A 15,192-nucleotide genomic window follows, 5' to 3' on the forward strand; every position below is an offset into this window, starting at 1 on the left:
CACAGCCATGTACTGCAGGCAGAGGATGGCAGAGTAGGGAAGCGAAAGCCCAGGTCTTAGATGACACTGCAGAGCCGTGTCCTCTACTGCTCCCCAAGCTTGCTTTTGACTCCCTCTGCTCTTTCAGTTGGATAAAATAATAAATCTCCTCCTTTCTTAAGGCAGTTTGAGTTAGAGTTTTCTCTTCCTCAGAGCGGTAAACATTCTCAGTCATAGCATTCATACTTGTGCTTCTGTAGGCGTGTGTCCGTATTTGTATTTATAAGATAGGTTAAGCCAGGCTACTTGTAGCAAAAATAGTAGCTCCATAAGTCAGGATAAAACAGAAATTCAGGATCTGCCCAAACATCTGAAAAATGGCAAGCCTATCAGCTTGCCACCCAAAGTATGAACCAACAGCCTCAGCTTCCCCTGTCAGCCTATTAAAAATTCAGAATCACAAACCCCAACTCTGACTTACTGCATCAGAATATACATAAATAAGATTGGTAGATGTTTTCTGCACACACAGGAAAGTTGAAGAAGCATTGTTCAAGGACGCTTGAGCCCTGGAAGAGAAGCAGGAGAAAGGAGTCCAGCAGTTCAGGTTCCTAAGGACCTCCTGAGGAGCTTTCAAGTTTGCTCAGCATCCTTCTCCTTTCCCTCATCCCCAGATGAAAGGAAGGGCCTGGAAGTCATTTACACCTCTAGCCCCTCTCTGAGTTTCCTCCTCTTAAAATTGTTCTCTTTGATTTTCCGAAATTTCAATCACAACTCCTGCATGGCAAGATTCTAGGATTATTAATTTGGAACCCAAGTGACCAAGAATTCCTCTCTCTGATAACATGGATGCTGTAGAAGGTTTTTTGTTTTTTGTTTTTTTTTTTAAAAACAAAGAGATCTACACACCAACAAAACCAGACATTATTTGTGAACTCAACTTGAAGAAAAGGCAAACTGAAGGCTAATCTAACGCACACCTGCCCATCTAGCACAGTGAGTATATTAGACTATATAAGATAGTCTAATTATGTGACTTGTTTTGAGGCTTCAAAGACATAGTGCCTGTTTGGTAGCCAGGACAGTGTCGGGACATAGTAGGCGCTCAATTAATGTTAGCTATTATTAGTTAATGATAGTCGCAATACTATATAATCTTTTGGAGTTATTTAGTATTATACATTTTCAGTATTATATACTACATATCATAGTATATAGTCTAATATATGCACTGTGCTAGATGGGCAGTTGTGGGTTAGCTTGGGGCTTGGTGCAAAATGAAAATGCAGGGCTCCTTGCTCAAAAATTATTACAAATTTAAAGAAAGTGACGGCAGAGTATTAAACCAAGTGTAGGGCCCCTCTAAGCATGGGCCCTTACATGCGGGACACAGACTCATGAAGCCAGCCTATCTCTCAGGGTAAAATGAACAGGAGCGAGATGAATGCCATTGTTTCCAATTTTGGAAAACTTGCAGTCAAGAGAAATTGTCATTGGAACAGGTCTGTAATTGCTTCATGGTGAATAGGACTACGGTAAAAACCATTGATACTAAATATTATTTATTCATTCATGCTTACCACATGAAAGGTAGAGTGGTAGTTTCTTGGAAGCAGGTTTTGAAAAAAGTATCTCCCAATCTCCCATTCCCCGTCCTCACAGTGCTCATGCCCCAGTAGGCAAACTGACATGCAAACAGGCCTATCATATAAGGCATCTGATTGTTAGAATGGAAAAATTCAATAAGTACTGAGTATTTAAAACTGAGTCACAAATCTACAAAGTGTTAAGTGTCTTCTGTAGATTAGTACATCTCCTCTTCAAACAAAAGTTAATTTCAGGTGCGGCACAATTCATCAATTAGGCCAAGAAGTAGACTGTTTTTGGTAACATAAGGTGAGTTTATGGTTGGGACATTATTATGCTTAATGGAAGTTTTGTCTAGCTTGTGCCCACCTATTTTTCTCTACATGAAGTCTGATCATTATTCCTCCTTTTCTTAACCTACTCCTCCCTAAACACTTATCCCAATCTCATTGCCAGAGGTGTGCAGACCAAATGAAGCGGCCCAGCTCCCTGACATGTTTGGAGAAGGCTTGGCATGTTCTGTCTGAGAGACACAAACATGCGTAGGAGAGGATGGAGAAATCTGCATTTAATGTCAGGCTCAAGTTAAAGAGAAAAAAAATAAGCAGCTTATTTTAGACCTTCCAAAATCCAGAAATACTGATCAATTTTTACATTTTCAAGCACCAAATCCAATTAACCTTTTGTAGAAAATTCTGATTCAGTCTGCATTTGATTAGAGCACTTGATTTATTAGCAACGCCTACTCTGAGTGTGGAATGGGAAAATTTCAAAAGTCTGTGTCACAGTCATTTGTACAAAAATCTAAAGCTATTTTACTGATTCAGAAATAGAGTTTACCCTTGATATCTGGACAAGAATCCCGAAATTATAATTACTACTCTAGAAAATAATAGATCTGTTGAGATGTGGATGCTGGGCACTCAGCTACGTATATTCTCAAATTGACCCTCACCTAAACCACGTCTCAGGACACCTACAAATTATTCCTTCTTGTGATCCTAAAGCGCATTGTACAAATATGAAAAGCCTGAATGTTAAACTTGTAAATATCAAGGTACTACTATAATTGTTGTTTGTCAAGCAAGAACTCTGAAAACATGATTTAACCAGGCTGACATTCTCGTAAGTAACTGGCATTCACTGACCAAGATCTAGGCTTTTCTAAGGAAAAAGCTTTCAAATAGAGCAAAAATATTAAGGTTGAATAATCAACAGGGAGACAGTTTGAGATATTTTGTTTTACAGATCATTCTAGCCATGATGGATTCACTCACCCTTTAAAGAAAACTTTCTGATCTCCATGCTCATTTGAACAGGGTCCAGTTGGCATCAGAAATGGGGCACCTTGCACAAATCATCCCATGACTTGTGAGTGGGGGCAGGGGATTCTGGAGCCTTGGTTTTAGAGGGTACCAGTGACACATATCCAAGGCCATGCTTTGCAAGAAAGCCGGGCACACAGCCTGCCCTCCTCCAGCTCCATTGCAAGCCTGGAAGCAAGCCTGTACACGCTTTTGTGAATTTGAACCTACATCAAGTTGAGCCAACTCAATCAGTGGGGAAATACAAATGCCCACTTCATTTTCATTCAGCTGATCAGAGGCTTGCAGTGAAGAGCTCCCTAGGACAGCTTGCCAGAGAAGCTCCAGGAAGTAGGGCTTCCTTAAAGAAGGCACATCCTGCCATTAGCCTTGTAGCATTTCAGAAGGCCCGAGAATTCAAAGGAAAAGAAGGAGAGCTCCAGCTAGGGCGAGGTTGTTATCACTGAGGGCCAAAACACAAGAGCAGACCTATTTATAAGCAGACAGGAGAGCATCTTACTGGGGATTATGAATAAGCAAGAGCTAAATCTAAAGAGCTGTCCATTCCTAATAAGATGATTACATTATGCTCCATTGACCAGAGAGGTTGACTTAGGAGCTATTTTTGTTTGTTTGTTTCTTTGTTTGTTTTAGTCTTGGCATTACTCTGGTGAAATATTCAGTGTTTTCCTATGTTTTGCAATGATGTGAGAGGTGGCATACTATAGTGCTAATGATTAAACATTCTGTAACCAGAAACTCTGGGTTCCAATCCTGGCTTAACCATGTTCTAGCTTTCTTACCTTGAGCAAGAACCAGTTCTATGTATCGGAACTGGGTGTGATATACAGGAAGTGCTTTTTTTCTCCTCTACCGTGTTAGAGATATGATCAGAACTAGGATTCATCCAATTCAACATCTTCTTTTAGTTTCATTGATTTTTGTCTTCCTCAAGTGGATGAAAACAAAGCAATTCCCTGAAACTACAAGACCACACAGCTGCTAAATTGATGCCATTGGGGTTTAGAAAATTCTGACGTGACTTGGGCTGAATTAGTCAGGGAAACCCTTGTGGAAGGGTGTCATTCGTTAATTCAACCAGTATTTACTAAGCTCTTATTATGAGCCTGGCATTGTGTTAGTGCTTGGGATACATCCCTCTTAGTGAATAAGAAGGAAAGAGCTCTTTTATGTACTTATGTACTTGGGTAGGGCCTTGAAAGATTTGGAAGAATTAGATGAAGAGAGTTGCAGAAAACAGCCTTGGCAAAGGTTCAGATATAAGATAAAGACAGTGGACATGGGAGAACAGAAAGTTTATTTTGAGTGGGTTCTGTTTATTGAAACCCAGAGAACTTGATAACACAAGTGATGAAGAAGGAAAAAATTGAAGTTTCAGATGAGAGCAAGAAGTGAGCACTATATATATGAGGAGGGCACACATGAAGGACGAGGAGGGAAGTTGGGTAGAGCCTGGGATATGTGCAGCTTGGAATCAATTTCAGGATTCCAGGAGTAGCATAAGGTTCAGGTTTACAGTGGTAGTAACAGAAACAGGGAAGAAAAATATAGAGGCCTTCTGAATAGAGCACTTATAGTACTTGGTGACTGAACTTATGAGATAAAGGAGAAAGAAGAATGAAAGATGATTCATTGTTCTCCTAACCAGTTGAGATGATTTAAGCATTAACCTGGCTCAAGATAGAGACTCTGTAAGGTTACTTAGTTGAAAGATAATCAATTTTATAGATGCATTGGTTAGATGAGTGCTTTAATCAAAACAATGTGTTAAAAATTGGTGGCAAAGTTATAATGATATTTCCAATTTGTGACTCTTTATACTACAGTTTGAGCATTCCTTATCCAAAATGCCTGGGACCCAGAAGTGTTTTAGATTCTGAATTTTTTCAGATTTTTGAATATTTGCATAAATCTCATGAGGTATCTTGGGGATGAGACCCAAGTCTAAACATAAAATTCATTTATGTTTTATATGTATACTTTATAAACATAGCCTGAAGGTAATTTTATACACGATTTTAAGTAACTTTGTCCATGAAACAAAGTTTTGACTGTGTTTTGACCGTTACCCATCATATGAGGTTAGGTGTGGACTTTTCCACTTATGATATCATGTTACCACTCAAAAATTTTCACGTTGTACAGCGTTTTTGATTTGGGACTTTCTAGGATTAGGGATGCTCAACCAAGGGAATGGTTACAGCTGCGTGGAAAACCTACAGGCAGACTGAAAACTGAATTATTTGCATTGGCTATGAGGCCTTATTCTGTTTGAACCTTGGAGAAAGCATCTAATCTCAAAAGATTGTGAAAAGCAAAGAAAAAGATATTTAACTCAGTAGAGCTCAATGGCTGTTGGGTTCCTTCCCTTCTACACTTGATCCCAACCTCATTTAGACTCTGTGGAGCATCTTGTTCTGACATTGTATTGCCTTGTGGGTGAAGGAAACACACATTAAGCAACAACCAGAAGAGAATTCGTGGAGCCGTATTAGATTCCTTAGAGGATTTGCTCAGTGGTAATGGAACAAAGTATGTTTGGTTGGTACGGGAGACAGGATAATGTAACCCGTAATGTGATTCAGTGACAGAGTCACAGACAACTACAGCATACACCAGGCAGCAATGAGTAAATGAGACCTGTCCAGACACATCCTGCTGGACACTCAGAAAGTGACCGCTGGCAACAGTGTTTCTAAATTTGGATGCCAACCGAAGAGTGCCAGAATGTCAAAACTGAAAGGGAACTCCAACATCATCGTGACAAACCTATCATTTTGCAGATGAAGACACTGAGGCCAGGAGAGGGTAGTATAGGAAAGAAGCTGTATAGCAAAGTGAAGGGAGCATCACTGTGAGGCGATGTCCAAATCCTGTAGATTTTAGTCAAACTATTTCATTTTCCTTGGCTTCATTTTTTTTTTTTATTTGACACCGGAATCTCATTCTGTCACCCAGGCTGAAGTGGCGCAATCTCAGCTCACTGCAACCTCCACTTCCTGGTTTCAAGCATTCTCCTGCCCCAGCCTCCTGAGTAGCTGGGTACAGGCGCCTACCACCACACCTGGCTAATTTTGTATTTTTAGTAGAGACGGGGTTTCACCATGTTGGCCAGGTTGGTCTTGAACTCCTGACCTCAAATGATCTACCCACCTTGGCCTCCCAAAGTGCTGGGCTTATAGGCATGAGCCACCGAACCCGGCCGTTAGCTTCATTTTTTAAGTGAAAAAAAATGCCATCTATAACAAGAGGTAGTGAGCATAAATTAAATGCTTCATGAAAATTTCTGCATGCAGCTGGCTTTAAGGGCCATTTTGAATTCCCCTTTACATGTCTATGCTCTCCACATGCGCATAAAGTTATCACCTATTCCCCGCTGCCTGACTGTTGTGGAATGAGTGGACAGGAAGCCACTATTCCCCCAGCTTTCTGCCTACCCTCTGAAGACTGCAAGACTCAGGTCAACTGTGACCCAAACATGGAGCTATTGCCCCAGCATTGTGAATATGGGCAGCTGGGAGTTGGAGAGATGGGAATTGCAAGAGTTAAGCGGAAAACAAAACTTGGCTGATGTGTTGGTCTCTGAGGTCCTGGTGGCAGTCAGCCAACTCACTTTGCTGTGGCCAAGGGGAGCTTGAACATGAGAGAATGGGAAGCACCTTAAAGAAAAAACCTATTTGTTTTTTCTTCCTGAAGGAAGGATTTTCTTTATAGCGGTTGCGGTCATTTTCTCTCTCAGCCAAATAATGGGATTTCCTAATGTAAATTACCTCTTATCAAGCAAATGTAAACAAAAAAAGATTAATTAGGTGAGCAATTATTATATGCCAGCCACTAAGCTATGTTAATGTATTTTTTCCTCAAAATAACTCCATGAGACAGGTATTAATTTAAAAGCTGAGAAAATAGAAAGTAGAGGCACAGAGAAGAGAAGTAAATTAGCCAAGATCGTGCAGTAGTGAGCGAAATTGGGTTAAGGAGTAAAGTCAAGCAGCCTAGCTCAAAAGGCTGCCGTCTTATCGATGCTTTGCTGCTACGTAAACCTGCCTGTCTGAGGGAAGAACGAAGCAGAGACCACAGAACAGGAGGAACACAGGAAGCAGCAGCAGCACTTCGTCAACCAGGTAAGAGAACAGAAGAAATGAGGAAGCAGTGTAATGGCGCAAATGAGCACACAGTGCAGAAAAGAAGGGTGAGGTGGAAGCACCAAGGGTGGCACAGGCCTAGAAGTTGTGCTGTTAAACAAATTTCCTGAAGTCTGTAAAGATACATAACCAATACCCAACAAAGTGGGCATGTTGAAGAACTCAGAGGAGGTGATGAGAAGCGATCAAGCGGCTCTGCATGAAGTCTCCGCTCATGACGAGGGACAAGAACCTCACCAACTCAGCTTTCTTAACAAGCCCATCATGACGGCTGGTGGCAAACGCAGTGGTTCACAGATCACACCAGCTAGGACCCAGAGGTCCCACCCAGCTCTGCTACTCCCTAGCTGTGCATGTGATCTTGAGCCTCAGTTTCCTCGTCTACCAAATGGGATTAAGACTATTCCTCATAGGGATATGGTGAGAGATGGGTGATTCACCGTTTATACAGCCCCTCACTCAGAGCCTGGTATACTGATAAGTTTAAGTTATGCAGAATAATTAATAATGAATATTATTACTACCAACCTTGGGTCATCTTCTATAAGTTAATTTCATCTGAGAATCTACAATCTTGGACTTTTGCACACTTTGGAGGCAGGTGCTTTATATTTGGAGGTCATCTATGCAATTGTTTTTCATGCTCTGACTAAAGAACTTATGATGATAACAAAACACACAACAAGCATGTAAAAAGGAAACACCTAAGGGCTGTATTTGTATTTACTGCAGAGTAAACAGCATAAATACTCTATTTCAGTTCTATAAATAAACGTGGAGAGGATTGGCATATTTTTACATATTTCCAAAATGTATGTCTTATTATAGTTATTGAGAGTTGAGCATCTGTTACGACTATTAAAATCAAGAGCAGTGTTAAGCCTTAACTACAATGAAGTTATTACCACAAAGTTGGGAACTATAACCTTTTCCAAACCACAAAGTCACAATGACTAGATTTTTCATAGTAAACAAAAGTCAACTGATGGTTGAATTGCCTTTGAAATGCTTAAAACCGTAAATTCTATTACAACTGAAAGTAGGAGATGTGCCCAATAGATTGTTAAGCAAAAGGTGGAAGTAGATACCCATTCTAATGCAGGAGAATTGCTTTAAGTACTGAAAAAGACATTGCAAATTTCTCTGAAACATCCAACATCATTCATTAAAGTTTTCTTTAACATACAATGCCACAGAAACCGATAAAGTAAAATATGAGAAACTACAGACCAATCTGATTTAAAACAACCAGAACAAAGACATCCTTAATATTGGTTTTGTTACTGTTATCATCATTTGCTGATTTTTTATTAGCTAGCAATTTTTTACATGTGGTATTATGAACATTTCATAGTGTTACAAGAATCAAACATGACTCTTCTCAAGCATACCATTGATATGGTGAGTTACAAGCTCTCTGAGCCTCAGTTTTCTCATCTGTGTAATAGGGATAGTAGGTAAGCAGGCTCTAATAATCTTAATTATTATCACTATCAATTGCTGTGTGTGGGCAATGCCATTGTTCTGCCCCTATGTGGTAATATAGTAAGTTTAAATCCTCAAAGGTAAAAATTAAGAGACAATAATTCTTAGTGTTTCACAATGTAAGTTTGAGAATCAGATAGATCAGTATTCAAGCCTGTGGTCATACCACCTTGAACATGCCTGATCTCATCAGATAAGTATTCAAGTGCTAAGTATTTGGACAAGTCATAAACTCTCTGAACCTCAGTTTTCTCATCTGTGTAATAGAAATAATTATCATAGTATCAACCTTCTGAAATTGTTGTGAATATTAAATGAGATAAATGTTTATAGATACTTTAGGAACAATTTCTGGCACATAGCAGGAGGTTAAGAAATGATAGCTATTTTTATGTTAATAAATCTGAACATGACTTAACTCTTCCCCCCTCCTGGGGGAGGGGCAGTGGTAGTAACTGTGTCTACCTGTTAAGAGAAATTATGGAACACTTCTTGGATAATGTTATTCTCAGTCTTTTTCATTATGCAATATCCAGAGATCTAGGGCTGTTCTGGGGCAGCTGTGTTTTGATAAGTTACAGGGCAACTATCTTTTGGTAAGGTCTAATTAGGGAATGGGAAGAAAAGGAAAGGAGAACTAAAGCCAGTTATAAGAAACTTTAGTAGAAGAGGTGATTCAGGGCTATTGGCTATTAAGAATCATTCCACTCACCAATCTGCTAGGAAAATCAAGGGTTCACCATACATAGATATATGTAACACACATGCACTGACAATATAAAAAATAAAAAAAAAAACCCCATAATTTCACAACCTTTGGTGTGGAGAAATGATGAAGTCTGAGGATTAGATTTATGGCCTAGGACCTAGGTCAGTGGTGAATGAGAAAGACTTTCTCAAAAATAATGAGAAGGAATATCCCCCCAGGCTCATAATTCAGCCACAGCAGGTGCTTATAGTGCAGAGTGGGAATTGCAATGGGCTCTTCAAAAGAACTCAAAGAGGGGTAAGGGACTCTTCTTTTCTTTTGGAAAATTCCCTAAAAGATCCCTGCTTCCTCCTGGAACAACAGAGCAATAGGACAGATGTGATATTGGGTTTGGATGACACTTATTTATGAGATGGAGCAATAAGATCAGAGGTCTTCTAAGGATTTTGGAGAGTCAAAGTATGGATGGAAACCAAAATATGTGTAGCTAGCCCCAGAAACTGCTCAGATACCCCGTCAGAAACGGGAAGCTGGCAGGGGTCAGGAAGCTCAGATGTAGAGCAGATCTAGGCAAGTGACCAAGGATATTGTAAAAAGACATTTTTGTATCATCTTGTAGCGGGTTCTGGGGAAGCTCACTGAATCAAGGATATGCACAAGCATGGGGGTGCTGGTAGTATTAACAACGCCAACAGCAGTGATAATAAGGATAACATGAGTAATTGAATGTAAAACAGGAAAATGTAACAGGAAATCTGTTTGACTCTGCAGGCACAGTGTCATTTAATGCTTGCCACTTGGACTCACTCTCACCTTATCAGGTTAGGTCCTTATTTAAAAAGCTCTTTGAGAATCCTTTTCAATGCTTCCTTCACATAACTTTGCTCACTTATAATCATTTAGTTATCTGTGTTATTTTAAAGTCATTGTCACTAAACTGTCTCCTCAATGTCTGTTTCATGAGGTCTGCTCACCATGTACATCTAGTACCTAGCACAGTATTTGAAACCTCAATAAATACTTGCTGACAGGCTTGTAAATTTGTGATAGTTTAAAAAGGAAAAAAAGAAAAAAGAGATAAAGAGAAGAAGCAAGGAAGATAGGATGAATGGAAGGGAAGGAAAGAAGGAAGGAGGGATGAATGGAAGGGAAGAAAAGAATTAAGGAAAGGAGGGAGGGAGGAGATTGAAGCTCAGGCTTGTCCAAAAGCACACAGCCAGCAAGTCATAGGGTCGGGATCAGAACTCAAGTATTTTTTAACTTCCAAGCTTGTGCATTTACCTGCTATATCATATAAGAAATTATAAAAGAAAACCAGAGGCCCATTCCTGTCCCAAAGAAAACTAGAACCAGAGCCATTTCCACCTACAGGAAGCCTTGTATATATTTTTCTCTTGGGTAAAAATGCAATTTAGAGGATAGTAAGTTTGACACCTGCAGGTAGGAAGAGAGGGCTATAGAGTTGGAGATGTGCGCATGTGAATCTAGTTAAGGCAGACAGTAAGCATCTCAGTAGACGACATTCAGAGAGGGCACAAAAGGTTTTAATGGAAACATTTGGAGAGAAAAATGGGACATGAAGAGGTCAACCTCTGTCAACGGTAAGATCTCTTAAGTATTTCTATCTTTCTGATCTAGCCTGGAGAAAAGAACCTCAGTGATGAAAGCCAGCCTAATCAACTAACTGATTCAGTATCAGGACAACCATCAAACATTGAAGTGCTTCAAAGCCACTTAAAAATAAGTAGATAAAGAAAAGTGCATGATACCCTTGGATCTCTAATATCTTCATCTTTTTCAGTTGTCAGCATGTCTTTGAAAAAGCTTAATGCCAGAATTGTTTGGGTTAGAAAGAGTTTATTCAATAGCTAAATTAAACCTTAATTTTGGGCCTACAGACCTCACAAGTGATGGTGCCAATGAGTGGCTTGGAGCAGGGCACCACCATCCCTTCTGATCTCCACCAGCTTTCCCGCAAATAACATAAAATTTAAATAAAATCAGAATATTTATTACTCAAACACAAATTCAAGACAATCCTCCTTCTTCAAAAAAAAAAAAAAAAAAAAAGAAGAAGAAAAGAAAAGCCAGAATGTCATCTGTAGCTACTGAAGTCCATTCAACAACCAAAGCAATTGTTTAAGGATGCAAGCAAAAGCATGACCTCCTCCTTCACCCTCTCCAGTGGCTTCCCATTGCTTCAGAATCCATTCCAGACCCACCTCTGTTGCTCACAAAACCCTGCCTGACGTGAATCTCCTATTCTTCTTTCCTGCCTCTGTTCCCTTCTCCACTAGTCTCTGGCTTTCCTCTTTTCCTTGAGTTCACCAAGGCCAGGCCCTTCACCCTCCTGTTTTCAGTCCTGAAATGCTGTTCCGGAGCTTTGCAGGTCACAAGGTATAGGGGTCTCAGCCCAAGCACCCCTTCTCAGAAAAACCTTCCCTTACCACCTAAGGCAGCCCTCCCCACCACCGCTTGCATTCTCCTCCACATGATTCTATTTTGCCTCTTTAACTGATTTTACCATAATCTGAGATGATCTTGTTCATTCATTTGATTTGTTAATCTTGTCTCCTCATATTTGAATGCAGGCTCCATGACAGCAAGATCTCTACGTGTGTTGCTCGCCTGTGTCCCACGCCTGGACCCCTGGCTAGCTCATGGCTAGCTCATCACCTTGTACTGTGGCTACAACATTTCCTATGTGTCTTAGTCAAAATTTCATCAAGCGTGTGACGAGCTCTGTGCATTGTGCCAAATTGAACTGGGTTGCCATGAAGACAGAAGATAGCAGGAAACTCAAGAGAAGAAATCCAGATGAAACTGTTTGATCTGGCATTTAGATGGAGAGAATTAGACTTTGCTGAAATTGTAGACAAAAGTATATTTGGTTTTGTAACTAGGCCAAGATAGATTTCAGTTGAGCACACTTTAAACTGCGTTTTAAATTGTCCCACTATATCCATTATTGTTAAAAATATCTTTATCCAGTTTAACAAAATTACATATAGCCATTCCCATTTAAACAATTCATTAAATTTGGAAAGTTGCTCATCCTCTGGTATCCAAAAATGAAAAATAATCATTTGTAGACATGGAAATGTCAGGATATGGGAAAAGGGCTTGCCTATGGCAGGGATTCATCATAGAATCTTAAAACAAGTTGGTGCTTTCAAAATATCTAACTCAACTCTCTAACTGAAACCAGAATTTTCAAGATACTAAAACTAATAATGTTCTAATACATTATACTTATATAAAAATTTTACAGTTTTCAAAATACTTTCTTATATATTTTAAGTTTCAATATTCAACCCAGTACGAAAATCAGAAACACTCATATAATTTACCAGTCTATAGATGGGAAAATAGAGAGGGATGACTTGCTCAACAGATACAGTTAGGACTTGCAGGGAGGACACCCCAAATCCGTTCTTACCCTTCTAGCAAATTCTTGGTCTCATCCTCATAACTAATAAAAGTGCCAGGGTATATTAGAATCTTTTGAATGAAAATTAATTCCTCTTTACTACCTTGCTTTCTTTCCCCAATGTTAAAGTCTTTAAAGTCACTCAGCTGGCTAGGGCAATGCCAGGACTAGAACCCAATGCAGAATTCTCACCATCTCATCAGGCTAACTTATTGAATAAGAGCTAAGAAGCCATACCATACCACAAGACTCCTTAATCTGAGCAATTCTTGCTCAATATACAAATCAAGCCTAAATGTTTGATGACAGAAGAATACTAAAACAAATTATGATGCTGATGAGACCCCTAACGGTTAAGGTACTTCAGGTTGTCTGCCTCCAAAGCTCATGTTCTGCACTCAACAAACTGTAGTAGTGGTTGGTTCTTTCATAATAATATTTGGTAATTTAATTTCCTTCTTTGTATCTTCTTATTTTGCGAGTTTTCTGCCATGAAATCTGGCCCCTTAAAATCAGAGGAAATGATTAAAGGAGTCAGGCAGAAATGCATGAGATACTATATTAACTGCATACTCCTGGAACCAGAATGTGGCTCTCAGCCTGAGCGGTCCTACACGGCAGATGGTTGCTTTGGGGAGGGCAGAGGGAACATGATCCAGGGCACTGCCTGGCATCCAGGAACTTTACTGGGGCCTTTGATGAGCACATCACAATAACATTTAATAAGCTTTTACTATGGACCAAATACTCTCCTAAATATTTTGCATATTTTAACTCATTTAAATTCTCATAATAACCATATGCTAGGTGGTTTGACTCTTTCATCAAAAATCTGTGATGCCTACACAGGATTCGTTTATTAAAACTGGGCATTTATTGGGCAGTTACACACGTGCCACACCTTGGGAGTCCTAAAGTGAGTCAGATATGGTCTCCACTGTGGCAGGGTCCTTAGTTTTTGGACAGGGAACAAAGCAGGTATAAGAATGTGCTATGCCTAAAAGAGAATAGGAACTAAGATTTGTTGGGAGCTTAACATTTTGTCTTAAGACTGCACCATCAACCCCTGCCTGAGTTGCTGGCCCATCAGCCTGCCCTAAAAATTTTGGACTTACCATGTCAGTCCCTACAATCATGTGAGCCAATTTCTTATTTAAAAACTCCTCTCTCTCTTTCTCTTTGTATGTATATATGTAGACACACACACACACACACACACACACACAATTTGTTCAGTTCAGTCTCTCTGGAGAACTCTGGGTGCTACAAGTGCACTTTCTGATTTAATTTTTTCAACCTTACATGATAAAATTACCCATGAGAACAACTGTGATCATCGCATGCACACACTTTCCTGTGGAGGAAACATGTTCACTAGCTCCCCAAGGTCACACACATGGGTTTAAGCTGGATCAGCCTGACTCCAAAGCCAGTGCTCTCATTCTTAACCTGCTGCATATGTGAAGGCTTCACTGAAGGCAGACAGTCTTTCATTAGCGCCTGAAAAGTCAGCGCAGACTGTTTCCATATAGAGAATGAAAGGAATGGCGAGTGCAAGGGCAAAAGAATGGCAAAGAGCTCTGGCCGGCTGGGCCAGTGAGAGATGAGGCCTGAGGCAGCCTGTGTGCGAAAGCTTTGCACACCACACTAAGGCATTTGGACTTCATCTTAGAAGCATGGGAAATAATCAAAGGCAGATGAGGAGGTTGATGTCTCTGGTGACTGTGAGGAGGATTCACTGGAAGGTGGAAGAAGCAAGGTCTGAGCAGATATGTTAGCAGGGGACAAAAGGGACAGAACAGAGTCAAGAGCTATTTAAGAAAAATAATCTACAGCCTGCCTCAGCCTGCCTAATGGATGGGATTAGAGGTGTGAGCCACCTTGCCTGGCCTGCATTCTAGTTTTATTCCCTGTATTTCAACTTTGGGAAGCTGTTTGTGGTAAGGGATGCCAGGTAATATTATCTCCTGTGTCCATTCCAATCCGTTCACAAAAGTCTCCTGGAATATGATGTTGAGATAGATTCTAAACCCAGGGAGAAAGATGGCTGTGATTGATTAATGATGCTGTACATGTACAAGGAAGGGGTGGCATCATACATGGACACCGAGAATAAAGGATGATACAGTATGCTTGTAACTTAATAATATGGTGAAGAGGAGAGAGAAATCTGTAAGGCCTGTCTTCAGGAGAGTTACAGCAGTCATATACATAAAAAGCAAAATAGCAAGCAGTAATGTCTAGCCTCCAAAGGCTAAGAAATCCACAAGTAACACCCAATAAAATAATGGAAACTATTCTATTATTTTTACCATGCCTAATTTATAAATTAAGCTTCCTATAGGTTGAGAGAAAACTATCTGAGAAAAAATCTGGCATCTGCACCACACTCTCTCAGATGTATATTTATTCTTTCATTTGATCTTCATAATGACTATGAGGAAGGTAGCCAGCATTATTCCCTCTTTACAAATGGGGAAGCTGAGGCCAACGGTCCCAGAACTCACTCAAGGTCACACAGTCACAGAGGCG

At 40.0% G+C, this 15,192-nt stretch overlaps 1 protein-coding gene across 35 annotated transcripts in view; it reads right to left on the reverse strand.

Moving 5' to 3' along the window:
• The window catches only part of SGIP1 (SH3GL interacting endocytic adaptor 1), a 221,461-nt gene that overhangs the window by 189,699 nt on the left and 16,570 nt on the right, over window positions 1-15,192 (reverse strand). The window lies entirely within an intron of this gene.

The sequence above is a fragment of the Sapajus apella genome, unplaced genomic scaffold, assembly GCF_009761245.1.
Source record: "Sapajus apella isolate SASKATOON/1434 unplaced genomic scaffold, GSC_monkey_1.0 scaffold36, whole genome shotgun sequence".
Lineage (NCBI taxonomy): Eukaryota > Metazoa > Chordata > Mammalia > Primates > Cebidae > Sapajus > Sapajus apella.